Source organism: Caretta caretta, chromosome 11 (assembly GCF_965140235.1).
Source record: "Caretta caretta isolate rCarCar2 chromosome 11, rCarCar1.hap1, whole genome shotgun sequence".
Lineage (NCBI taxonomy): Eukaryota > Metazoa > Chordata > Testudines > Cheloniidae > Caretta > Caretta caretta.
Window position 1 is genome coordinate 19,491,404 of NC_134216.1, and position 24,983 is coordinate 19,516,386.

Below are 24,983 nucleotides of genomic sequence, written 5' to 3' on the forward strand. Positions count from 1 at the left end.
TCGTTTTAAAAAAAATGTGTTAATTAAATTTGTGACTGAACTCTTTGGGGGGGAATTGTATGTCTCCTGCTCTGTTTTGCCCGCATTCTGCCATATATTTCATGTTACAGCAGTCTCAGATGATGACCCAGCATTTCGTTCATTTTAAGAACACTTTCACTACAGATTTGACAAAACGCAAAAAAGGTACCAATGTGAGATTTCTAGAAATAGCTACAGCACTCAACCCAAGGTTTAAGAATCAGAAGTGCCTTCCAAAATCTGAAAGGGATGAGGTGTCGAGCATGCTTTCAGAAGTCTTAAAAGAGCAACACTCCAATACGGAAACTACAGAAACTGAACCACCAAAAAAGAAAACCTTCTGATGGTGGCATCTGACTCAGATGATGAAAATGGACATGCGTTGGTCTACACTGGTTTGGATACTCATCGAGCAGAACCCATCATCAGGATGGACGCCTGTCCTCTGGAAAGGTGGTTGAAGCATGAATGGACATATGAATCTTTAGTGCATCTGGCATGTAAATATCTTGAAACACCAGTTAAAACAGTGCCGTACAAAGGCCTGTTCTCACTTTCAGATGATTTTGTAAACAAGAAGCAGGCAGCATTATCTCCTGCAAATTGTAACGACGCTTGCTTGTCTGAGCAATTGACTGAAGCAGGACTGAGTGGACTTGTAGTCTCTAAAGTTTTACATTGTTTTATTTTTGAATGCAGTTATTTTTTTGTACATAATTCTACATTTGTAAGTTCAACTTTCATGATAAAGAGATTGCACTACATTACTTGTATTAAGTGAATTGAAATAGTTTCTTTTTTACAATGCAAATATTTGTAATAAAAAAAAGTGAGCACTGTACACTTTGTTTTCTGTGTTGTAATTGAAATCAGTGTATTTGAAAATGTGGAAAACATCCAAATCTATTTATATAAATGGTATTCTATTATTAATTGCGATTAATTTTTTTTACTCGCTTGACAGCTCTAGTTTAGGCAAACCTTTTTATTTTCACCTTGATTTATTTTTTTTGTCTGAAGTAGCCTTGAGTCTTCAAAAATGCTTCTATCAGTCATGTAGTTCATTTTTTTTCCATGGAAAATCCACCCATTTTTGTTTAAAAATTACATGCATAGACATGGCTTGAAATTTACCAACACATACTTCTTCAATGTCTGTTTCCTGTTTCCTTCTCTCTCTCTCTACCCGCTCCATCTCTCCCTTTCGCTTTGTTGTGTTCACTTAATTGAGTCCGATCTAAAGTTACCTCTTTAGAGAAAATCAGGCCTAAAAGAAAAGTAGTATTTTTTCTTTTTTGTGTTCATGACTTTAAAATATTCAGATTTTCTGTTTTTTCCCTCCCCTCCCCCGCCCCATGGTGACATATCTGCTTCTATTAAGACCTATAAAGAGTCTGATTTTTAATGTGACAACAATACTCTGGCATGTCAGAGTTAAATATGAATGCAATATCTTTCCGAATAAGAAAACCAATGAGTGACTATTTTTCATGGGCCATGAGATCATCACAAGAAAGGACTTTCAACAAAGATATGTAATATGAGGGCTAATTTGGGGTTCCTCATTTTTTCATGCCCAACCTAAGACACCTTAAAAGGGGCCTGATTTTTAGAATATGCTGTGCATGCATTCTCTGAAAGTTAAGCCTCTTTCAGGTGTTTCATGATGGGTACCCAAAATCACTAGCCCCTTTTATTAAAATGAAGGGGAGAAGTATGGGGTTGGGTGGCTGGAGTGCATATATTTAATTTTCTTTATTTTTTTCGTTAAAGCACAAATAAAGTGAAGGTAATTAACCTTTAGGACAATTTACCTAGGAATAGGGTGAATTCTTCATCACTTGAAGTCTTAAAAAAATCGCATCTTGATTTAAAAAGATACTATAGCTCAAGCAGAAGTTATGGGCTTGATGCTGAAATTATTGGGTGAGGTTCTTTGGCCGGTGTTGTACAGGAGGGCAGATTAGATTATCATAATGGTACTTCTGGCTGTAAAATCTGGGAATCTTTATTACAATAAAACTACTAATTAAAATATTTTATGGAAAATAGAATTGCTTTTGTTTGGTTGAAAGGAAATAAAATATCCAACCTAATAAGAACTGGCAATTTTTGGTAGTGCACTCATTTAAGGGGAAAAATGTTTTAAAAAAATTGAATGAATGGAATATGGATTTAGAAACAATTTAGCTACGTTGGAATGGAAATGCAGAGGTTCAACTGCAGATTACACAGTACTAGCTCCTCTCCCCTTTCCCCATTACTGAAGGGCTACTTCACCTTGAATGGTCCCTTAGAATCACAGAATATCAGGGTTGGAAGGGACCTCAGGAGGTCATCTAGTCTGACCTTAAAAACCTCTAAGGAAGGAGATTCCACCACCTTCCTAGGTAATGCATTCCAGTGCTTCATCACCCTTCTAGTGAAAAAGTTTTTTCCTAAAATCCAACCTAAACCTGCCCCACTGCAACTTGAGACCATTACTCCTCGTCCCTTGAAACGTGTTAACGACTTATGCTAAACAATCTGTTCCACAATGTATTTAGCTGTGGCACCGAGTACACTCTGTGTAAGCTTGAGCATTTGTCTCTCTCACCAACAGAGGTTGATCCAATAAAAGCTGTTACCTCACCCACCCTGTCTCTTTAATATCCTGGGATCAACACAACTACCACAAAATGGATCTGAAGGATTGTTAGGTCATGGATAAATGTAGTCTAGTGCAGTATAAGTGCACTTAAAAGTGAATTGATAGAGAAGTGAGGGAAAAGAATTGTATTACTGCATCAAAACTCCATATCCAATGGATGGTCCATGGAATAACATTTTTTAGCTCTGGCAGGAACTCTTAGGGTATGTCTACACTACGGAATAGGGTCGAATTTATAGAAGTCGGTTTTTTAGAAATCGGTTTTACATATTTGAGTGTGTGTGTCCCCACAGAAAATGCTCTAAGTGCATTAAGTGCATTAACTCGGCGGAGCGCTTCCACAGTACCGAGGCTAGAGTCGACTTCCGGAGCGTTGCACTGTGGGTAGCTATCCCACAGTTCCCGCAGTCTCCGCTGCCCATTGGAATTCTGGGTTGAGATCCCAATGCCTGATGGGGCTAAAACATTGTCGTGGGTGGTTCTGGGTACATATCGTCAGGCCCCCCTTCCCTCCCTCCCTCCCTCCGTGAAAGCAAGGGCAGACAATCGTTTCGCGCCTTTTTTCCTGAGTTACCTGTGCAGACGCCATACCACGGCAAGCATGGAGCCCGCTCAGGTAACCGTCACCCTATGACTCCTGGGTGCTGGCAGACGCGGTACGGCATTGCTACACAGTAGCAGCAACCCCATACCTTGTGGCAGCAGACGGTACAGTACAACTGGTAGCCGTCATTGTCATGTCCGAGGTGCTCCTGGCCAAGTCGGCTGGGAGCGCCTGGACAGACATGGGCGCAGGGACTAAATTTGGAGTGACTTGACCAGGTCATTCTCTTTAGTCCTGCAGTCAGTCCTATTGAACCATCTTATGGTGAGCGGGCAGGCGATACGGACTGCTAGCAGTCGTACTGTACCATCTTCTGCCAGGCAGGCAGGAGATGAGGATTGCTAGCAGTCATATTGTACCATCTTCTGCCAGGCAGGCAAGAGATGAGGATGGCATGCAGTCCTTCTGCACCATCTGCTGCCAGCCAAAGATGTAAAAGATAGATGGAGTGGGTCAAAACAAGAAATAGACCAGATTTGTTTTGTACTCATTTGCCTCCTCCCCTGTCTAGGGGACTCATTCCTCTAGGTCACACTGCAGTCACTCACAGAGAAGGTGCAGCGAGGTAAATCTAGCCATGTATCAATCAGAGCCATGTATCAATCTCCTTGTTCCAATAAGAACGATAACTTAGGCACACCATTTCTTATTGGAACCCTCCGTGAAGTCCTGCCTGAAATACTCCTTGATGTAAAGACACCCCCTTTGTTGATTTTAGCTCCCTGAAGCCAATCCTGTAAGCCGTGTCGTCAGTCGCCCCTCCCTCCGTCAGAGCAATGGCAGACAATCGTTCCGCACCTTTTTTCTGTGCGGACGCCATACCAAGGCAAGCATGGAGGCCGCTCAGCTCACTTTGGCAAGTAGGAGCACATTAAACACCACACGCATTATCCAGCAGTATATGCAGCACCGGAACCTGGCAAAGCGATACCGGGCGAGGAGGCGACGTCAACGCGGTCACGTGAGTGATCAGGACATGGACACAGATTTCTCTGAAAGCATGGGCCCTGCCAATGCATGCATCATGGTGCTAATGGGGCAGGTTCATGCTGTGGAACGCCGATTCTGGGCTCGGGAAACAAGCACAGACTGGTGGGACTGCATAGTGTTGCAGGTCTGGGACGATTCCCAGTGGCTGCGAAACTTTCACATGCGTAAGGGCACTTTCATGGAACTTTGTGACTTGCTTTCCCCTGCCCTGAGGCGCATGAATACCAAGATGAGAGCAGCCCTCACAGTTGAGAAGTGAGTGGCGATAGCCCTGTGGAAGCTTGCAACGCCAGACAGCTACCGGTCAGTTGGGAATCAATTTGGAGTGGGCAAATCTACTGTTGGGGCTGCTGTGATGCAAGTAGCCCACGCAATCAAAGATCTGCTGATATCAAGGGTAGTGACCCTGGGAAATGTGCAGGTCATAGTGGATGGCTTTGCTGCAATGGGATTCCCTAACTGTGGTGGGGCCATAGATGGAACCCATATCCCTATCTTGGCACCGGAGCACCAAGCCGGCGAGTACATAAACCACAAGGGGTACTTTTCGATAGTGCTGCAAGCTCTGGTGGATCACAAGGGACGTTTCACTAACATCAACGTGGGATGGCCGGGAAAGGTGCATGATGCTCGCATCTTCAGGAACTCTGGTCTGTTTCAAAAGCTGCAGGAAGGGACTTTATTCCCAGACCAGAAAATAACTGTTGGGGATGTTAAAATGCCTATATGTATCCTTGGGGACCCAGCCTACCCCTTAATGCCATGGCTCATGAAGCTGTACACAGGCAGCCTGGACAGTAGTCAGGAGCTGTTCAACTACAGGCTGAGCAAGTGCAGAATGGTGGTAGAATGTGCATTTGGACGTTTAAAGGCGCGCTGGCGCAGTTTACTGACTCGCTTAGACCTCAGCGAAACCAATATTCCCACTGTTATTACTGCTTGCTGTGTGCTCCACAATATCTGAGAGAGTAAGGGGGAGATGTTTATGGCGGGGTGGGAGGTTGAGGCAAATCGCTTGGCTGCTGGTTATGCGCAGCCAGACACCAGGGCGGTGAGAAGAGCACAGGAGGGCGCGGTACGCATCAGAGAAGCTTTGAAAACCAGTTTCATGACTGGCCAGGCTACGGTGTGAAAGTTCTGTTTGTTTCTCCTTGATGAAACCCCCCGCCCCTTGGTTCACTCTACTTCCCTGTAAGCTAACCACCCGCCCCTTCTCCCTTCAATCACCGCTTGCAAAGGCAATAAAATCATTGTTGCTTCACATTCATGCATTCTTTATTCATTCATCACACAAATAGGGGGATGACTACCAAGGTGGCCCAGGAGGGGTGGTGGAGGAGGGAAGGAAAATGCCACACAGCACTTTAAGCACAGCACTTTAAAAGTTTACAACTTTAAAATTTATTGAATGACAGCCTTCTTTTTTTTGGGGCAATCCTCTGTGGTGGAGTGGCTGGTTGGCCGGAGGCCCCCCCACCGCGTTCTTGGGTGTTTGGGTGTGGAGGCTATGGAACTTGGGGAGGAGGGCGGTTGGTTACAGAGGGGCTGCAGTGGCAGTCTGTGCTCCAGCTTCCTTTGCTGCAGCTCAACCATACACTGGAGCATACTGGTTTGGTCCTGCAGCAGCCTCAGCATTGAATCCTGCCTCCTCTCATCACGCTGCCGCCACATTTGAGCTTCAGCCCTGTCTTCAGCCCGCCACTTACTCTCTTCAGCCCGCCACTTACTCTCTTCAGCCTGCCACCTCTCCTCCCGGTCATTTTGTGCTTTCCTGCACTCTGACATTATTTGCCTCCACGCATTCATCTGTGCTCTGTCAGTGTGGGAGGACAGCATGAGCTCGGAGAACATTTCATCGCGAGTGCGTTTTTTTTTCTTTCTAAGCTTCACTAGCCTCTGGGAAGGAGAAGATCCTGTGATCATTGAAACACATGCAGCTGGTGGAGAAAAAAGAAGGGACAGCGGTATTTAAAAAGACACATTTTATAAAACAGTGGCTACACTCTTTCAGGGTAAACCTTGCTGTTAACATTACATACATAGCACATGTGCTTTCGTTACAAGGTTGCATTTTGCCTCCCTCCACTGCGTGACTATCCCCTCAACCTTCCCCCCTCCCTGTGGCGTACAGCGGGGAACATTTCTGTTTAGCCACAGGCAAACAGCCCAGCAGGAATGGGCTCCTCTGAGTGTCCCCTGAAGAAAAGCACTCTATTTCAACCAGGTGACCATGAATGATATCACTCTCCTGAGGATAACACAGAGAGATAAAGAACGGATGTTGTTTGAATGCCAGCAAACATACACTGCAATGCTTTGTTGTACAATGATTCCCGAGTACGTGTTACTGGCCTGGAGTGGTAAAGTGTCCTACCATGAAGGACGCAATAAGGCTGCCCTCCCCAGAAACCTTTTGCAAAGGCTTTAGGACTACATCTAGGAGAACCGCGAATGCCAGGGCAAAGTAATCCTTTCACATGCTTGCTTTTAAACCATGTATAGTATTTTAAAAGGTACACTCACCAGAGGTCCCTTCTCCGCCTGCTGGGTCCAGGAGTCAGCCTTGGGTGGGTTCGGGGGGTACTGGCTCCAGGTCCAGGGTGAGAAACAGTTCCTGACTGTCGGGGAAACTGGTTTCTCCGCTTGCTTGCTGTGAGCTATCTACAACCTCCTCGTCATCATCATCTTCTTTGTCCCCAAAACCGGCTTCCGTATTGCCTCCATCTCCATTGAAGGAGTCAAACAACACGGTTGGGGTAGTGGTGGCTGAACCCCCTAAAATGGCATGCAGCTCATCATAGAAGCGGCATGTTTGGGGCTCTGACCCGGAGCGGCCGTTCGCTTCTCTGGTTTTCTGGTAGGCTTGCCTCAGCTCCTTCAGTTTCACGCGGCACTGCTTCGGGTCCCTGTTATGGCCTTTGTCCTTCATGCCCTGGGAGATTTTGACAAAGGTTTTGGCATTTCGAAAACTGGAACGTGGTTCTGATAGCACGGATTCCTCTCCCCAAACAGCGATCAGATCCCGTACCTCCCGTTCGGTCCATGCTGGAGCTCTTTTGCGATTCTGGGACTCCATCATGGTCACCTGTGCTGATGAGCTCTGCATGGTCACCTGCAGCTTGCCACGCTGGCCAAACAGGAAATGAGATTCAAAAGTTCGCGGTTCTTTTCCTGTCTACCTGGCCAGTGCATCTGAGTTGAGAGTGCTGTCCAGAGCAGTCACAATGGAGCACTCTGGGATAGCTCTCGGAGGCCAATACCATCGAATTGTGTCCACAGTACCCCAAATTCGAGCCGGCAACGTCGATTTAAGCGCTAATCCACTTGTCAGGGGTGGAGTAAGGAAATCGATTTTAAGAGCCCTTTAAGTCGAAATAAAGGGCTTCATTGTGTGGACGGGTGCAGGTTTACATCGATTTAACGCTGCTAAATTCGACCTAAAGTCCTAATGTAGACCAGGGCTTAATCCTCCTCTGGATAGAGTTAGGGTGTGTTAACAGCTGACAGTTAATGAAGGAGAAAAGGGGAAAATGTGGAAAGAGTAAAATTTCTGGCTGACTTCTCTACAAATGCTGTCATATAGTAATAGGCTGTGAAATTCAGTTAAGCAATGTAAAAGAAGTGAAGTGGACTCGTAAACTATTCTTTCACCATTTCGGTGTTGTTTCTTATGCTGTCTGAAGTGCTTGCAGTGTCTAAGCAGCACCAATTTAAATATATCTCTGAAATTAAAATATCAAAAGTTTATGTTCTGAAGCATCCCGAATAACTGTTTTGGAACAAAATGTTTATGGTATGTGTAGCAACTTCACCTGGGGATTTTAAGATGGGATGATAAATAACTTTGGTAATAAATACATAAAAAGGTGAATAACTAACTGCGGGCTAGATTCACTGAAGCTGGTGCATGGAGGTATACATTACACTTCCCTGTGTTTGAGGGGGATTTACCCCATGGGAATGTAGGCCTCTGCCACTACTGATTTCCCTCTCCTAAGGTTTCTGCTAGGTGGTGCAGCTTGATTTTTATACCAGGGCGTTAGAGGCTACTGAGGGGGATATAATGAATTGATGCGTATCCTGGCCAAGCCTCTTCCATTCCCTCTTGTGGTGGAGTAGTTGTGGCTGCTTTACTGAGCTCTGGCCTCCTCCCTGGCAGACTGCCAGAGCACTGTGCTACAGTTTACATCATCAGAACCCATTATAAATCTTGGATGAATTTAAGCATGCTTCTAGGTGTGGGTGAGTGTGCAGTGTGAACATGTGGAGCGAAGGAGAGAGAAGGGACTGAATAAAACAGTTGTATTTACGTTATAATTTAAAAAGAAATCTTGAAGTTAATACCTAATAGGTGACGTTTACAAAACTTATTAAATAGAATTGATGATGATGTCCATAAATATAGTCAAATAAGATCAACATGAGCTTATGCACAGTTATATAATAGGAAGTACAAAGCTTTTTATTTATTTTTAAGATACTATCCTGGAACAAATGGGCATTAGTTTCCCCACCCCGCCCTTTCTTTTTCTTACTAATTTATTGTTTGTGAGTTCACAATTGACTGGTTAGGTCTTCCATACTAAGAAAACCCCTATATAGATACATGGATGATATTCAGCAAGGTGCTTCTAAAGATACAGAAATATGCTGAAATACTGGTTTTAGATATTCTAAGGCCATGTCTACACTAGCACTTATGCTGGCAAAACGTAAGTCGCTCAGGGGTGTGTTCGTTCACACCCCCTGAATGACAATTTTGTTTCCGGCATAAGCGCTTGTGTGCACAGCACTCTGTTGGTGGGAGACGCTCTCCTACCAACATAGCTGCCGCTGCTTATTAGGCTAGTTTTATTATGTCATCGGCATAAATCAGCTACACAAGTGCTCTTATAGCGGCACAGCGGTGCCACTGTAAGCTTAGACATTGCCTATGTCACAATTCATACTGACTTTTTATCTTCTCTGACTCACATCTTGGAGAACCTTACATTTTTCTAGAAAATTAGTTTCCAGTCTTATTGATAGAAGTTATTTTCTCCTGGCTTTTTCAGTCCCACACATAACTATTACAATCAGCAATATCTGAACGGAGAGAGAGCAAAGGAGCTTTTTTGTGTGTGTGTAAGGAATGCCCATGCTAGTTCTAAATGTAGTTCTTAATCGTGGTCAATTTACATAGCACTTGGAGAGATTAGTGGCTCATTTATAAAGAACAGCACATATTTGATGGGTGTTTAGAATGCTCTCTCCTTGTTTTGCGGAATGTTGGCTGTAAATACATTCCCATTTGTTCACCACTGTTGCTACCTGTAAGTGAGTAGTGCACTCAGAAGCTGACTAACTTTTGTGATGTGCCTAAAACTCACTGTTTAGGAGAGGGTGCTGAATATTGAGCACTCTTTTAAAATTTAGGATTCTTATGTTTGCCAGAGTAGGTACAGCCAGGATCCAGGAGTGAGTTGCAATCCAGAGACAAAAGCTGCATTTTTCTGTGTTTTTTATTCTTGTCTCGCAAGGGCGGGTATGTGTGTGTGTGTGTGTCTCTCTCTCTCCCACTTCCACCCCTCCCCCCCGATTTGCTGCTTGGGGTGATTGTTAAAATGAAGATTTTTTTGAGCTTTTCAATTTAAATGTCCTGGGTTTTCATTTTATTTTTAATTTGTGTGTGGTTAAAAATGTTAAAGACTGTCTTGTATATAGCAAATTGAAATCCTTCGTAACAGAATGACTAACCCAAATTACTGTCAATGTTGTGGTAGTAAGAAAAGTAGCAAATGCGGTAACTTAAATCTTGCCTAGTGATCTTATGCACTTCTCACTTGCACATGTGTGTCTTCTTTAGGTAAGAAAGATAGTCCTCCCCCAACACAAGAAAATCTTGAGTTTTGCCATTATTCTTATAAATAAGATGCTGATAAAAAGCAATTTCTGGCACATCAACATCCCAATCTTTTTAAACGTAAGACACACAAGATTTTACACTTTCTAAGTGTAATCTCTGTAGAACCCAGGGCAATTATGGTATGTTATTAAAAGACTTTTTTTTTAGTCTCGTATATTGAAGAAAAATTATGTAGCAGATATAGTTTTGGCTCTTGGTAACTCATGATTCCATACTATCTTTACCATTTGAACAAAAAATGTCTAATATGGCTCAGATTCCCATACTGCCAGAACATATTGTCCAATAGACCAAGCTTTGAAGAAATGTACAGGATGTCAATAAATTATTTGCATTGTAACTGCATTTTAAACTTGCTTGTCTAAATTGTAGCATAGTCAATATATTTGACTGTTTTTACCATCAAGGCAGGCATTTAACTCACATTCCCATCTCTGAGAGATTGAAATGCACAAGTTGGGTAAAACAGCAAAATAACATGGCAGACAATTTTGAGCATCACTGGGAGGAAAAATTAAGTTTTTAATATTTAAAAGAGTTGTAGGAGTTGTCTCGGATGGTAGGCAAGCAGGAATTCCGTTAACTTGGTCAGCAATCAACAACAGAGATTTCATGTAATTTCAAGTAAAGCCATTTTGCAGAGGAAGCTGGTAATCCTTCCAGATATAAATCCACATGAGAGAGAATTTCTGCCAATATCCATTCCTCCCAGTTTTAAAGGATGTTGCATCAGTTTGTATTTCAGCATTGTTACAGATGGCAGAATGAAGGCTTAAATTTGGCAAAACACTGATCAGCGAATGTTCCCTTATAAAAATGTCTTTAGCATTGGATTACTCTGCTCTTCTGATTAATGCATGTAGATTGGAAAGAGTGCCATTTGTGAAAGATTATTTACAATAAGGTGTTTTTGTTTAGCATGTGTGAACAACTAACACTGGAGTTTCTGGGGAAGAGGGTGAGGGAGTTTGGCCTGAGAGGAGAGTGGTGATTTTGTGTTCTGGAGGTTTAGTCTTGATTTTTTATGTGTGCGAGCGATTTATTCCAGGTGCATGGCTTGATTCAGTGCTTGCTGATATTCCTTAATGAGGGAACGGTGCTGATTTAATTTTGCTAGGTTCAAAAGCCTGTCAGTAGTGAACACTGGAGCAGCAAGCAGCTAAAAGCAGAGTTTCTGTGGAAGTTTGTAAGTGGGAATTTGGAGAGAGTGTGTGTGTGTGCTCCCCCACACCCCCCTTTTCTTTTTTTCTTTTTCTAACAATAGGGTCTAGGAAGAGAAGACAACAATGGCTACTGAGGCAGCACTAGAAGTGACCCAAGGAACAGAGGAGACAAGGAATGTGATCAGATGCCGAAGCTGCAGGATGTACATCACCCCTTGAGTGGGTATCTGATATAAGTCACTTATGCATGAATTGTCATTTGACAGAGTTCATGGCAGAAAAGATTCAGGGATTGGAGTTGCAGCTGGAGGAGATGATGATGATAGGATTCAGATGTGGATTTGAAGATATAGTGCATGAGAGAAGAGAAGATTTGCAGACACCTGATCAACAAAAGGACCTGGGTGGGGGAGACAGACTGCCAGAAGAACATGATCCATGAAAGAACATGCCCATGGAAACAAAGCAGAGAAAAAGACCAGCTAGTGGTTGTGAAATTGAATTGGGTAACAAGCTTGCTGCACTGGGGAACAAGGAGAAGAGAAACAGGTAGAAGCTGGGGAGGGGAGGAAGAAAAGAAGGGAAGCCATCCCTGCAGAAGAGAGGAAGAGATAATGGAGATAGCCAGGGACCGGAACCAGAAGAATAATGAGGATGATGTACAGGGGATTGTGAGAGAGAACATAAAACTAATTCATACCAGAAAGAGACAGGTCTGTGTGACTGGGGATTCCATACTGAGAAGAAATAACAGGTCTGTCCCCAGGCCAGATCCAGAGGACAGAATAGTGGGCTGTCTGCCAGGAACAAGGATATCAGATATGGACATGAGGCTGAAAAAGGATGGGAATGGGGAAAAATCCATTGACTGAGCTGCATGTTGGGATGAATGACCCTGCTAGATTCCCTAAGGAATGGTTCAAGGATGACTACGCTTGGTTAGGAAAAATGTTTAAAGAAGTGGAAGCTCAGTTGAAAGTTAGTGGAATGCTTCTGGTCCCTAGAGAAGGAGGGTGAAGGTGTGACAAGATAATTCAGATCAACAGAAGGCTCAAGGATTTGTGCTGTGAGGAAGGTTTTGAGATGACCGGCCATTGAGTGGCATTCACAGAAAGAAAACTCTGCGTGGCTGATGGACTTCATTTGAGTCCCTGGGAAATTTAACCTTCTGGGGTAAAGGCTGGAATAATTAGTATTTTCTTTAGCCTAGGAAATGAGGGGAGAAGTTTGGGAGAGATTCATGAAATCTCCATGCCTGGGTTCAATACACATGAAGAAGAAAATCAGCTAAATGAAGATCTACTATGGGATAGTGGACAACTACAAGGTAACAGTGTGGACAGCAAAGCAAAAGAAAGTACACATATTGATTGGAGTAGGAGTCAGGGAGATGTTGCACTTAGTAAAAGAATTATACCTAATCCATCTAGAAAACTGAGTGAGGTTTGGGTGAGACAACTGAGATGATTGTACACAAATGAAATGAGACTGGGAAATAAAATGGAGGAACTGGCCCTACTGGTGCAGGAGATCAAACTGGATATTATAGGGATTATAGAAACATGGCAGAATAGTATTCTTGACTGGAATACAGGCATTGAAGATAATTTTCTGTTTAGGAGAGAGAGGAATAATGATAGAGGTGAAGATAATTTTCTGTTTAGGAGCGAGAGGAATAATGATAGAGGTGGTGAAGTAGTGTTGTTCATCAATGAAGCTATAAACTGTGAAGAAATGAGAAGTGACAGTAAACAAAGCAAAATCTGTTTAGGTCAAAAATCATTTTGTGGAAGGATTGTAAAAGAGGTTCTATTGAGTCTGCTATAGACCTCCAGGGGTGGACTCAGGTATGGATGGAGATCTCTGATATTTATTAGAGAGAAATACTGTTGGGAATTATGTTATAAATGGACACTTTAACTTCCCAGATATAGACTGGAGAATAAATGCTACTAATATGGGTAAGGCCCAGTGATTCCTGGACATGATAGATTGTCACCGAACCAACAAGAGGGGATGCAGTTTTAGACTTGGTTTTGGTAAGCAGTGAAGACATCATAGACGAGCTGGTTGTAGGAAATAACCTTGGATTGAGTGATCATGAGTTGATTCCATTTAAATTAAATGGAAAAATAATCAAAAACAGCTATTTCAAATCATCAGCTATTTCAAAAGGGTAGACTTTGGGAAATTAAGGGAATTTGGTAAAGAAGTCATCTGGACTGAATTGCTCAAGGACATAACTGTGGAGGAAGCTTGGAATTTCTTCAAATCAACTATTCAAAAAGCACCTGAGACTTGCATCCCAAACAAGGGAAAAAACTTGTAGGGGAAGGCTCCAGATCCAGCTGAACGAATAACCACCTCAAAGAAGACATTAGGAGAAAACAGAGCGCCAACAGGAGATGGAAAAATGGTTTGATCAGAAGAGACAGGTACTTTGAGGAGGTTAGAAAATGTAGGAATAACGTGCATTTCTAAAAGTCAAGCTAAATTAGTTCTTGCCAAGCAAATGAAAATAAGAGGTTTTGTACTTTTATAAATAAATAAAAAAAGTAAGGATGAGGTTGAGTTGCTATGTGGTGTGAATGGGAAGGAGATGAAAGATAATCTGGCCCCATAACTAAATGGGCCATGGTTATCAATAAGGATGATAATATGGAAATGTGCATGAAGGCGGGACAACAGGTGAAAATGAGTGTATAGAAATGAAAATTTACCATCTCTGAGGTAGAAGGAAAAACTTAGAGTTTAATGCACTCTAATCAGGGGGAACCGGATAATTTAAATCCCAGACTACTGAGTACTGTGACAGGAGATTACTAGTCTGGTAGCATGGATTCTTAATACATTTACCTAGGAGGGTAGTATCATATGACCTAGAGAATAGCTACTGTCTTACTTCTATATAAGAAAGGGGGGAGAAGTGACCCACGCAGTTACAGACCTGTTAATCTGATTTGAATAGTATGCAAGGCTTTCGAACAAATTATGAAGGAAAAAATAATTAAATTTATGGAGGTAAACTGTAAAAAGGATATAATGCAACATTGGTTTACCAAAGATAGATCATGCCAGACTAACCTGATTTCTTTCTTTTGAGAAAATAACCTTTTTTAAGGTAAGAGAAATGCAAAAAGTAGGAATGTGCTAATGAAACTTCCTGCTGATATAAAGTTGGGGGGCATTGTCAATACAGAAGATGATTAGAATATTACACAGGAAGATCTGTATGACCTTAAAAACTGCAGTGACAGAAATGGGAAAAAATTCAATTGTACAAAGTGCAAGGCCATGTAATTACAGCCTAATAGGAATTTATGCTACACGCTGGAGGATCATCGGTTGGAATTGACGGCGGAGGAGAGAAACCTGGGAGTGTGGGTCCATCACAGAATGAACCACGAATGTGATGCAGCTGTGAAAAAGGCAAATGCAATCTTAGAATGTATCAGATAGAGAAGTATTATTGTAATTGTACAAGGCACTAGTATACTTCATTTAGAATACGGTATACAGTTCTGGTCACCCATGTTCAAGAAAGATGAATTTAAACTGGAACAGGTGCAAAGAAGGTCATTCCAGTAGCTCTATCTTATGAGAGGAGACTAGAAGACCTTGTTTAGTCTAGCAAAAAGAAGGATGGGGGCGTGGAGAGGAGATGATTGGTCTCTCTAAATCAGGGGTAAACACCAAGGAGGGTAAAAAGCTATTTAAGCTAAAGGACAATATTGGCACAGGAACAAATAGGTATAAACTGGCCATGAGCAAATTCAGGCTGGAAATTAGAATGTGGTTTGTAACCATCACAGGAATAAAACAACCTTGCAGTTCATGTTATGGGGCAAACACCTGAATTGGTTTTGATAGAGAGTGGAACAAATATATGTACGATTGTATGAGAGGGTTGCTTCTGATGGTCGAAAGCAGGGCTTAGCAGTCCTGGGGTGTTACCGGCTCAAATAATGGCACCCCACCTATACCCTGCCGAGAGCTTAAAGCATAGGCTCAGACCTACAGGAGCTCAATACTGGTTTGTCTTATGCTTCTAAAAACTCCAGGGCTTTACCTGGTCACTTGCAATGGTCAGGAAGGGATTCTCCTCCCCTGTTCCCCAGTGTATTTTTTTTCCTCTTTCCTCTGAAGCATCAGAGATGACCATGGCTAGAGATGGAACACTGGACAGGGTTGGCCCGTGCTCTGAGATGGCACTCATCATTTTCTCTCTCAGGTGCTTGACTGGCTGGTTCTTATTTAATGCTCTGGGTCTAACTGATTGTCATATATTGGGTCAGGAAGGAATTTCACCCAGGCCAGATTTGCAGTGACCTTGGGGTTTTCTCAACTTCCTTTGCAGCATGTGGATGCAGATCACTTGCCAGGATTATCTGGGTACATCTCATTTAATCCTTTTCCTGTCATTGCAGGGGGCTTGAGAATTGGTGCACTTTGTTCCCTCGTATTGTCTCCCTGAAGCACATAATAGTTTAGTCTCCTGTGGCTTGTGATACTTTTGGTCTAATTTTGGGTGTTGGTTTTACTGTGCAAGTGCTTGATGGTGTTGGTACCTGTGGTATATGGGAGGTTAGACTAGATAAGCTGGTGGTCTCTTTTGACCTTAAACTCTGAGTTAGCTAGCATATTCTAACTAAAATTGATTAAAACTCTAAAATGTGGACAAGGCAGGTTGTACTTCAGCATGTCCTAGCTGGTTGAATTGAAGTCTTGAAGTCTAGCTCCCCCCACCCTCTTAGGCTAATACATTCTCAAAATACAGATTATATCCTATTCCCTGTCCTTCACCCTGCCCCTTTAATGAAGCTTTGAATTGGGCCAAATATGTGTAAACAGATATTTGTTCCTGTAAAGGTTATTAATATTGTAATATAGCTTTAAAGCAAAATTGGCCACTACAGTATTTGGTGTATACCTCAGATACTGATCTTGAGCCAAAATCAAGCTAGACCTTACTTGGTTTAAAGAAATTTTTAATCAGTTTAAAGTAATATATATTCTATTGTATAATTCCCTTAATTATGAGTGTGTGTGTGTGTGTGTGTGTGTGTGTGTGTGTGGAGGCAGAGTTAGCAGCGTTGCCTGTAGCTAAAGCTGCCCAATGTTTCCCCTTATAAGATTCTGTTTCAATTACAACTTTACCAATCTACGATTTGGGCTGGTATGTTCCATATTGTGTGTCTGTCTGAATTCTTTTTTTGGAAAGCTTGAGCTAAATTGATTCATTGTTTCTGAGAATGTCCTTACGGAAAAATATTTTGCCCATGTTTTAAAATTTCCAACTGTTCTGTTGAGACGTTCCAATGCCACCATGCTTTGGAGCTCGGACTTGAAATCTAGCAGAGGTGTCCTCCTGATGTCAGGAATGTCTTTTGTTAACCTAATGAAAATCTACCCAAGCTTGGAGAAGTTATAAGCCTCTCTGAGAAAATGAGTTTACATATGCTCTGTAGAAACTTGTTAGTTTGGCAGCTAAATGCTTTGAAGATTCAGTGTGCACTGAGCATGCTCCATCCCCTTACAGCTCCTATATGCCGACCACACTGTGTATGGACCCTCCCCACAGAATGTGACTGAGTTACACTTCAGGGCTGAGTATAACTTTCCCTGTTGTTCTGCCTGGCTTTAAGGGGCTGTTGTGGCTCCAGTCTCCAGAACTGAGAAAAGGGAGATTCCTTTGTTCTCTCAATGATCCCCTATTAGTACCCTGGCAGTGAGGAGGAGAAGAAAGGAAGCACCTTATTCTAATGCAGAAGTGTGATGGTGTGTGTGTGTGTGTGTGTGTGTGTGAGCCAGGGGTGGGGTGGGGAGGAGGGCAGGAGCTGTGTGCTGGGGGATGGTGGCAATAAGTAGTGGGGAGGTTGGCGGGGGGCAGCAGCCAGGATGGGATTGGGGGTGGATGGGACCAAAGGGGACAAACACTGGGGATATGGGCAGAACAGTCTATAATCATTAGTACACAGATCCCTTCAAAACCTGGAATTGAACCTAGGATTTTTGAGTCTCTGCTTTCTTCTGTGGTCAACAAGTAGTTGTGACACTTTTTCTCAGTGTGCCCAGGACTGAGAGCCACCTTGTTACCCTCTGCCTTCAGCGCAAGAGAGACTTGCGGGTGCTTAACTGGGGGTCAGCACCCGGACAATGCCAGCCTGCTAGCCATTCAGTCTCCTCAGGGTAATGCTAGCCCTTGCTTTGCTTTGCAGCTTATAAATTGGTGAACCTCAGTCTCTGAGCCCCTTTGAAGCATTCACCTGTGATATCCAGCCTCTGTCACTGGCTACTGATAGACATACCAGGTTTGTTATGCCCAAGGGGACAGTGTACACAGCTCATTTGATTCAAATGAGGATCAATTCCTACACAACACCACAGCACTGAAATATATTTATTGTCAAAACAATCATGTAAGATTATTATCAAAGGTTAATATTTAAGAGATGGTGAATAAGGAAAATGGAAACAGAGAGGTTACATATAAAACAAAACCATAACTTTAACTAAACTTAACTTTAACAGGCTGTCTAAAAGCAATCGTGCCATACTCCGTATGTCTTTTACAGCATTTCCAAAAGGCTAGTTGGAATTCCATTTTCATGAATGTAGTTGCTTTGCCTGAGTACTTCCTCAGGTGCAGGATAAAATGGTGCCCTTTTGCCTTCTACTTATATACCTCAAAGGTCATTGTTTTGTCCCCAGAGTCACGATGACCTCATGGTTTCTTTCCTGATGTGCTGATTCCATGTTGCTATCACATCCTCATGTTGACATCGTATGGAAATGAGGCTTCCATTGTGTTGGCTTACAATGCTTAATTTACTTATGCACTGAGGAAGACAGGTAAATATATTTCCTTTGTCTGGGAGAAACATGTTTGTCAACCCTGCCTTGATTCAGACTTTTGGGAACATATTTTCAGTATTAATATACATAACTTCTTACATACTGTGTGTATGTACATTTCACAGTGATATTAATGATCCTGGCTTTCATTTAAGACTTCAGATGATATTCTTTAGGGATAAATACTATGAAAACAGTGTGCTAGGTGTAGTGAGTATGTCAGGCCTATTAGGAGTTGCTGTTACAGAACAGTGAACCCAATTGCTAGCTGGCATCAATGATGTGTGTGTGTGTGTGTGTGGTTGTATACATACAGTTTTGCTGCATTCTAAGCTTTAATATTTAACTCAGGGAAGAGTGAGTGAAACCCACCATTCTTTTGGGAGAACCGAGATGCAGAATATAGCTGCAATTACTTTTTTTGTTTACAATCTGGAAAGGGATGCTAATAGTACACACGTGTCAGAAAAACGGATTTCAGAAAGTTCTTGACTGCATAGTTAAAAAGCAAACTGATGTGTTTTGTTTTTCAGTCAGCAATAATATGTTGAAGCTCTGAAATGTGAAATGAACTGATAATTTCCGAAGGTCATGCTCTTCCCCATAAACCAAACTGCTCTGCACTCCCAAGGGGAAATGGCACAACTGGGTTGACTTCTCATTATTTCTTCCTGTGGCGCTTCCTTATTGAATTATTGCCAGGTAGATGCAGCAGATGCTCATCAGGCCACTGTAGGACTCCTCTGTTAATTGAACTATAATGGGGATGACAGCAGGGAAGGTCAAAATGATAAGACCAATGATGTAACAGGAACTCTGGTCTCCTACAAGCTGAACAGATAATTGACCTTACTTAGATAATGTTATCATATTAGTTTTTATAAGTCCACAGCCTTATTATGATTATTTTTTTTTAATTACTTGTATTCTGGTAGTGCCCGTAGCCCCACTCAAGATTGGGGCTCGGTTGTGAAAGCTCCAAACAAACCTGATCCCTGCCCGGAAGAGTTTACGCTCCAATATGAACCAACATACAAGTGAGTTTAAAAAACTCCAGAAGAGAAGAAAAGGGAAGGAGGACAATGGTAATAAAGATGAAATCATGCAGTTCATGTAGGGTTGTGGTTTAGCACAACTGGGGTGATTTCCAAATCGTTTGAATGAGATAGAATCATAGAAATGTAGCACTGGAAGTCTCCTTAAGAGGTGGCTGTCTCACTACAAAAGCAATTTTCCTTCTCTTGGTATTGACATCAGTTATTTAGAGTGGACTACATCCACCCTGACTAAATTGGCCATCAGCATTGGTTCTCCACTTGTAAGGTAACTGCCTTCTCTTCATGTGCAATATATATTTATGCTTGTATCTGTAATTTTCACTTCATGCATCTGAAGAAGTGGGGTTTTTTACCCATAAAAGCTTATGCCCAAATAAATCTGTTAGTCCTTAAGGTGCCACCAGACTCCTCGTTGTTTTGAAGAGGTTATCTAGTCCACCCTCTAGAGCTGAGACAGGACCAAGTATACCTAGATGGGGTTCTGAAAACAATTTTTTTTGTGGCCTCAGAGTGCAGCCACCAACTCTTGCTGGTGGCTGCTTTGATGAACCCGTCTCTCTGTCCCTGCCTTCTGTAGCCCTTCATCTAGCGCCCGTCCCAGGGAAGGTGGGTCAGGGATTCACCAATCGCCTATGGAGTCCCAGGCTGGCCATGCCTTGGCTGGGGGAGCTGCCTACGTGGTGCCATGCCGACTGAACACTGCAGCCACCTCCACTGTCACAATCCACCTCTGGTGCCGTGCACATTGGCCTGCATGTCTCCAGAGGCACTGCCCGGAGACCCCAAGGAGGCTGCGTGGTGCAGGGTGCTGATCCCTGCTGGAGGCGCCGGTGCCAACACCAAGGTGGCACATCTCTCAGCCCGTGATAGCAGTTATTCAGGAGCAATAGCTGGGTGCTGCAGGGAGGTGGTGCTTCTCTCCTCCACCCTGCCCCCAATCTCCAACCCTACTTTGGAGGCGCAGGTGACCGCAAAAAAAATCTGCTGGTGGCCGCATGGCTATGGTGGCTGCATTTGACAAACGCTGATCTAGATCATTCCTGATAAGTATTTGTCTAATCTGTTTTTACCCTCTCCCCACTCCCCGTCCCCAGACTGAGATTTCATGATCTCCCTTCATAATCTATTCTAGTACTTGACTATACCAATAGTTAGAAATTTTCCTAATATCTAACCTAAATCTCGTGTTCTACAGATTAAGCCCGTTACTTCTTGTCCTCACTTCAGTGGACGTGATCAATTTCTTTTGATCACCAACTTCTTTATAGTAGCCCATAACATATTTGAAGATTATTATCTGGTCCCCCTCAGTCGTCTTTTCTCAAGACTAAACATGCCCTTTTTTTTAACCTTTCCTCATAGATCAGATTTTCTAAATCTTTTATAATTTTTGTTGCTCTCCTTGTCTTGCTCCATTTGTCCACATCTTTCCTAAAGTCACCAGTATCGAGTAGAGCAGGAAAGTTGCCTCCCATGCCTGACATAACATTCTAGTTAATACACCCCAGAATGATATGAGCTGCGAAGGGGAAGCGTCTAGAACCCAGGCTGAGCCCGCATGTTTACACTGCAATTTTATAGCCCTGCAGCCTGTAACCTGAGAGCCTAGTCTACTGACTGGCCTATCCACAGGTATTTCATCGCAGTGTAGAAACACCCTTAGTGGCCAGAATGCTGGGTCCGCTCTAGGCTCCTAACACACTCATACGCTCACACCCCTGTCTGTCAACTTCTTTGAGTTTGTGTGTGTGTGTGTGTTCCAATATCCTTTCTGGACTTTTTTGTTACTAGCACTATTATACTTCACAGTAGAATCCTCTTTACACATTTGTCTTAGTGCAGTATACCATTACCAGTTGTCTCTAATGACTGGAAGACCTATTGCAAATTGCTAAGTTTTTAGGGGTGGGGAATTGAAAAGAAAGGGCATGAACCAATGTAAGTCACAGAATATCCTTTGTTCATTTATTTTGACACCTCTAGCTTTAATTATTTAGAGTAAAATGTCAGAATGTGGTAGTAAATGTACTTATTACTGTAAAGTATATTTTGTAGAAGTAATGAAGCCTTAATTATATGAGAGCTTTGTTACAACACTTGGCTATTTGCTGGGACTCTTGTTTTAGTGTGTGGATTAGCATGGGTCTATTCTAGAACCTATCAATTTCTTGAGTCCTACAGAGTGCTACTCAGGTTTTCCAATCCTTGCCCTTTTTGAAGGTTGATACTTAAATGTATTGAGGTAAACATCTGATGACACAGCATGCGTTGGAACAAATGTTTATTTCAGCTCTTCAGAAATGAGTGGTTGAAACAATAGAATTTATCATGTGGATGTGTTTGTGTCTGTTTATATTACCCAATTTGTGTCTGGCCTAAAACTAGGTAGTGGGAAAGGAAAGAGTAATAAGGGCAAAATTCATAGGTACCAACACTGTGGAGACCATATTATTCTTTAAAATGTAGGCATTGCAGCAAAATTGAGTATTTTTATAGCTTAAAAAAGAATTGAAGATGGCCTATGCCATTTATAACTCTGCAGTAGCACATTATGGATAACATTTTTTTCCAGTTATCTCCCAATTTTGGGGATACAGTTTTACACCTGTAAAGATGGGGAAGACTTACTGGATCATCCAGTCCATAAGACTGCCAGTGCTAAAAGGTGTGTCAGATATTAAACTGATAACAGACCCAGTCTGGGCACTAGCCTGTTGAAATTTTTTTTTTGTACATCAAAGCATCACTTCGTAAAGAAATCCTAATGTTTGTACTTGAATGCAAAATTTTGCTTGTCTTGGCATCTTCAGAATATTTTTATTACACGTTCTATGTCTATTAATTTTGCTATAATCTGAGGAAACTTCAGGGAAAATTTAATTATCACTGTACTAAACAAACAGTTCAGGAATTTAAGTACAGTGTGCAAAGTAAAGACAGTGCAAATAGTATTCTCTGACACTTTCTATTATAAGACCCTGTTTTCAATTTCAGTCAGAAAAATGAGTCCCTATGTTTCTCAAACTGGACACTCTTTTGACAATTCTGGCCTTAATTACTGTTGCCTTGTGTGTAAAATGGGAAGGATAATACCACAGAGATGTTGTGAAGATAAATTCATGAATGCTTGTAAAGCACTAAGATACAACAATGATAACACCATAGAAAAGTCCATGAGGAAATAAATCTGTATTCAGTGCAGGGTTTGGATGGCGTGCAGTAAATAATGCATGTGGCCATGCGTTAAATGGCGAGGATAAAAAAATATTAAATTGGTAACCATTCAGTGAGCACCAAACATTCTGTGTGCAGAATAAGGCAATGTTCCTGTGGATAAAATACTATAAGATTGTGTAATTAAAACAGGAAATGCCAGCATTTTGATAAAACTTCTGAATTCTTGACTTTGCAGCCTTAATATTCTTTTAAATTAGGGTTTTGTTGTTGTCGATGTAATGTAATATAATATATACACTTGCATACAGATGAATTAAGTTTTGCTCCAGTTGCGTTTCTTTAAATGACCTGTTGATCTGGACTGCTTAGGGAAGTTTAAAATCATATATACTGTCTATTATTGACAGTCAAGTATTTTTTCATAGTATGTATTGTAAGTACTTACAATGAACTGGATGTAACAGCAGTATCATTTCACAGAAGTGTTGTGTTCTATCGCTGTTTTAATTAAAACCATTCTGCTCATGGAAAGTTCGTTCTCTGGTGTTTAACGTATTCGTAATGCATCTGTTTGGGGTCTCTTGCTAGAGATATCTTTTATTAAAACCCACTCATCTAAGTTTAATTATAAACTTTCTACATGTAAATCTTTATTAAGTTGCCAGGATGCACTCTGAAACCAAAGTTCATGACAGAAAACAGGAAGATTTTTGGGTTTATATGTTTCTCCCAATTAGGTCAATATAATTTCAGAAGCATTTCAGTGACAGTGCAACAATGGCCTTTACTGTTGGTACTTTAAGCATTACTTTATGTAATCCTTCAGTCTCCTCCATAGTTGCAGAACAAGAAGCAGGCACTATTGAATTTACAGATATAATTTAGAAATAATAAAGGTAGTGAAAACTTTTATAGTGGTGCTTTTTTTGGCAGCTAAACATTTATTCTTAAAAAGGAGTCACTGATTGGGGGGGAGGGATAGCTCAGTGGTTTGAGCATTGGCCTGCTAAACCCAGGGTTGTGAGTTCAATCCTTGAGGGGGCCATTTAGGGATCTGGGGCAAAGATTGAGGATTGGTCCTGCTTTGAGCAGGGGGTTGGACAAGATGATCTCCTGAGGTCCCTTCCAACCCTGATATTCTATGATTCTATGTTATAAAATGGAAAAAGAACCAAATACTGTAGTTTGTATTGGGCCTTGTCTACATTGGAGTTACCAGCTACTGGTATAGCTGTCTCACTGTAATTGCATGGATGCAAACCCTTGGGTAGACACAGTGCAATGGTATGACTTACTCTGGGTAATACCCCAGAGTAGACCTGACTTAGACTATATATCCCCTAATTGTTTGCAAAAGTTCTCTTCCAGATGCAGATTTATTATTAGCATTGTGTGTTCTTTTAAGAATATTTCACCCTCCCAATTATTGTAGCAAACTACATTAAGTATTCTGCAGTTTAATGTTCTGATTTATATAAATAACCAATTAAGAAGCAACATTTAGAAGTAATTGCCAACTAATGTTGTAGATCTATAAATCTGGCACTTTTACACAGTGCATTTTAATCCATAGATCTCAAAGTGCTTCACAAAGGAGGGTAAATATCCTTAACAGCATTGTAGAAATGGAAAAGGGGAGGCACAAAGGTCCAGACTGCCATTCTTACTCTTGCTGAGTAGTTCTATTGAAGTCAGTGGGACTACTAGTACTTTACTCCACAAGTGGCAGAATCTGGCCCTGAGTGACTTGTCTTAGGTCACATCGGAAGTCTGTGGCAAAGCTGAGAATAGAATCTAGGTCACTGCACTTCAACCACAAGACTATCTTCCTCTAAAATATGTCAGCAGTGGAAGAATTGATGATGTGTGTATAAATCATATGGGCTTAAAACCTTTTTTCCGGTTTAGCTTAGTATTTTCTCATGATATTAAAAATTGTGTGCGTGCATGTACACATGCACACAAAACAATAGCTAATAGTGAAGGACCAGATCCTGGCTCCGTGGACATGTCTGTACAGAGCTTACTCAGGGCTGGTGTAAATTCACAGTCTAGCTCATTATTTTGTCTTTAGTTTTTCTGTAAATCTCAGTGTTTGTAAAATTTAGAATAACTTTATCTGAAGACTTTTGATCCGCTGATTACCACAGGTTATCTGTGGCACATGTAAAGGGTGGTTTGACAGGAACTATTTCAAGCTATGATCTGCTGATGAGGAATCAAATAGGATTAGTCTTTGGATAATACCTTTTGCAGAAGGCAGGGCAGAGTTTAATAGTACAGGGTGTTAACATTTCAGAAAGGTCAAGATAAGTGAGAATCTATAAATCTTAGGATAAATAAGTGATGAGTTTCTTCCCTGCATTTCAGGCAAACTGTTATTACTGTTTTTAATTTTGTTTTTTCTGTTAAGAGAATTGAATAATCATTAAAGTGTTTTGTGCTAGACAGTTGCCAAATGATTTTCAGGTCAGATATGAGACCTGCAAGTGCTTTTTCTATTGTTGTTAAAATTGTGCTGATTTATTTTAGTTACATAATGTTTTTTGAATGTAGTAGT

The 24,983-nt window shown here is 41.7% G+C and overlaps 1 protein-coding gene across 2 annotated transcripts in view; it reads left to right on the forward strand.

Annotated features, from left to right (window-relative positions):
* The window catches only part of THSD7B (thrombospondin type 1 domain containing 7B), a 536,363-nt gene that overhangs the window by 69,677 nt on the left and 441,703 nt on the right, over window positions 1-24,983 (forward strand). The window contains exon 2 of one of the 2 annotated variants that reach the window (XM_075117806.1): window positions 18,045-18,185. The exons of the other annotated variant lie outside the window; for it this stretch is intronic. The gene's annotated coding sequence lies outside the window, so the exon portion shown is untranslated. The remainder of the gene's footprint in view (window positions 1-18,044; window positions 18,186-24,983) is intronic. 2 annotated transcript variants of the gene reach the window in all.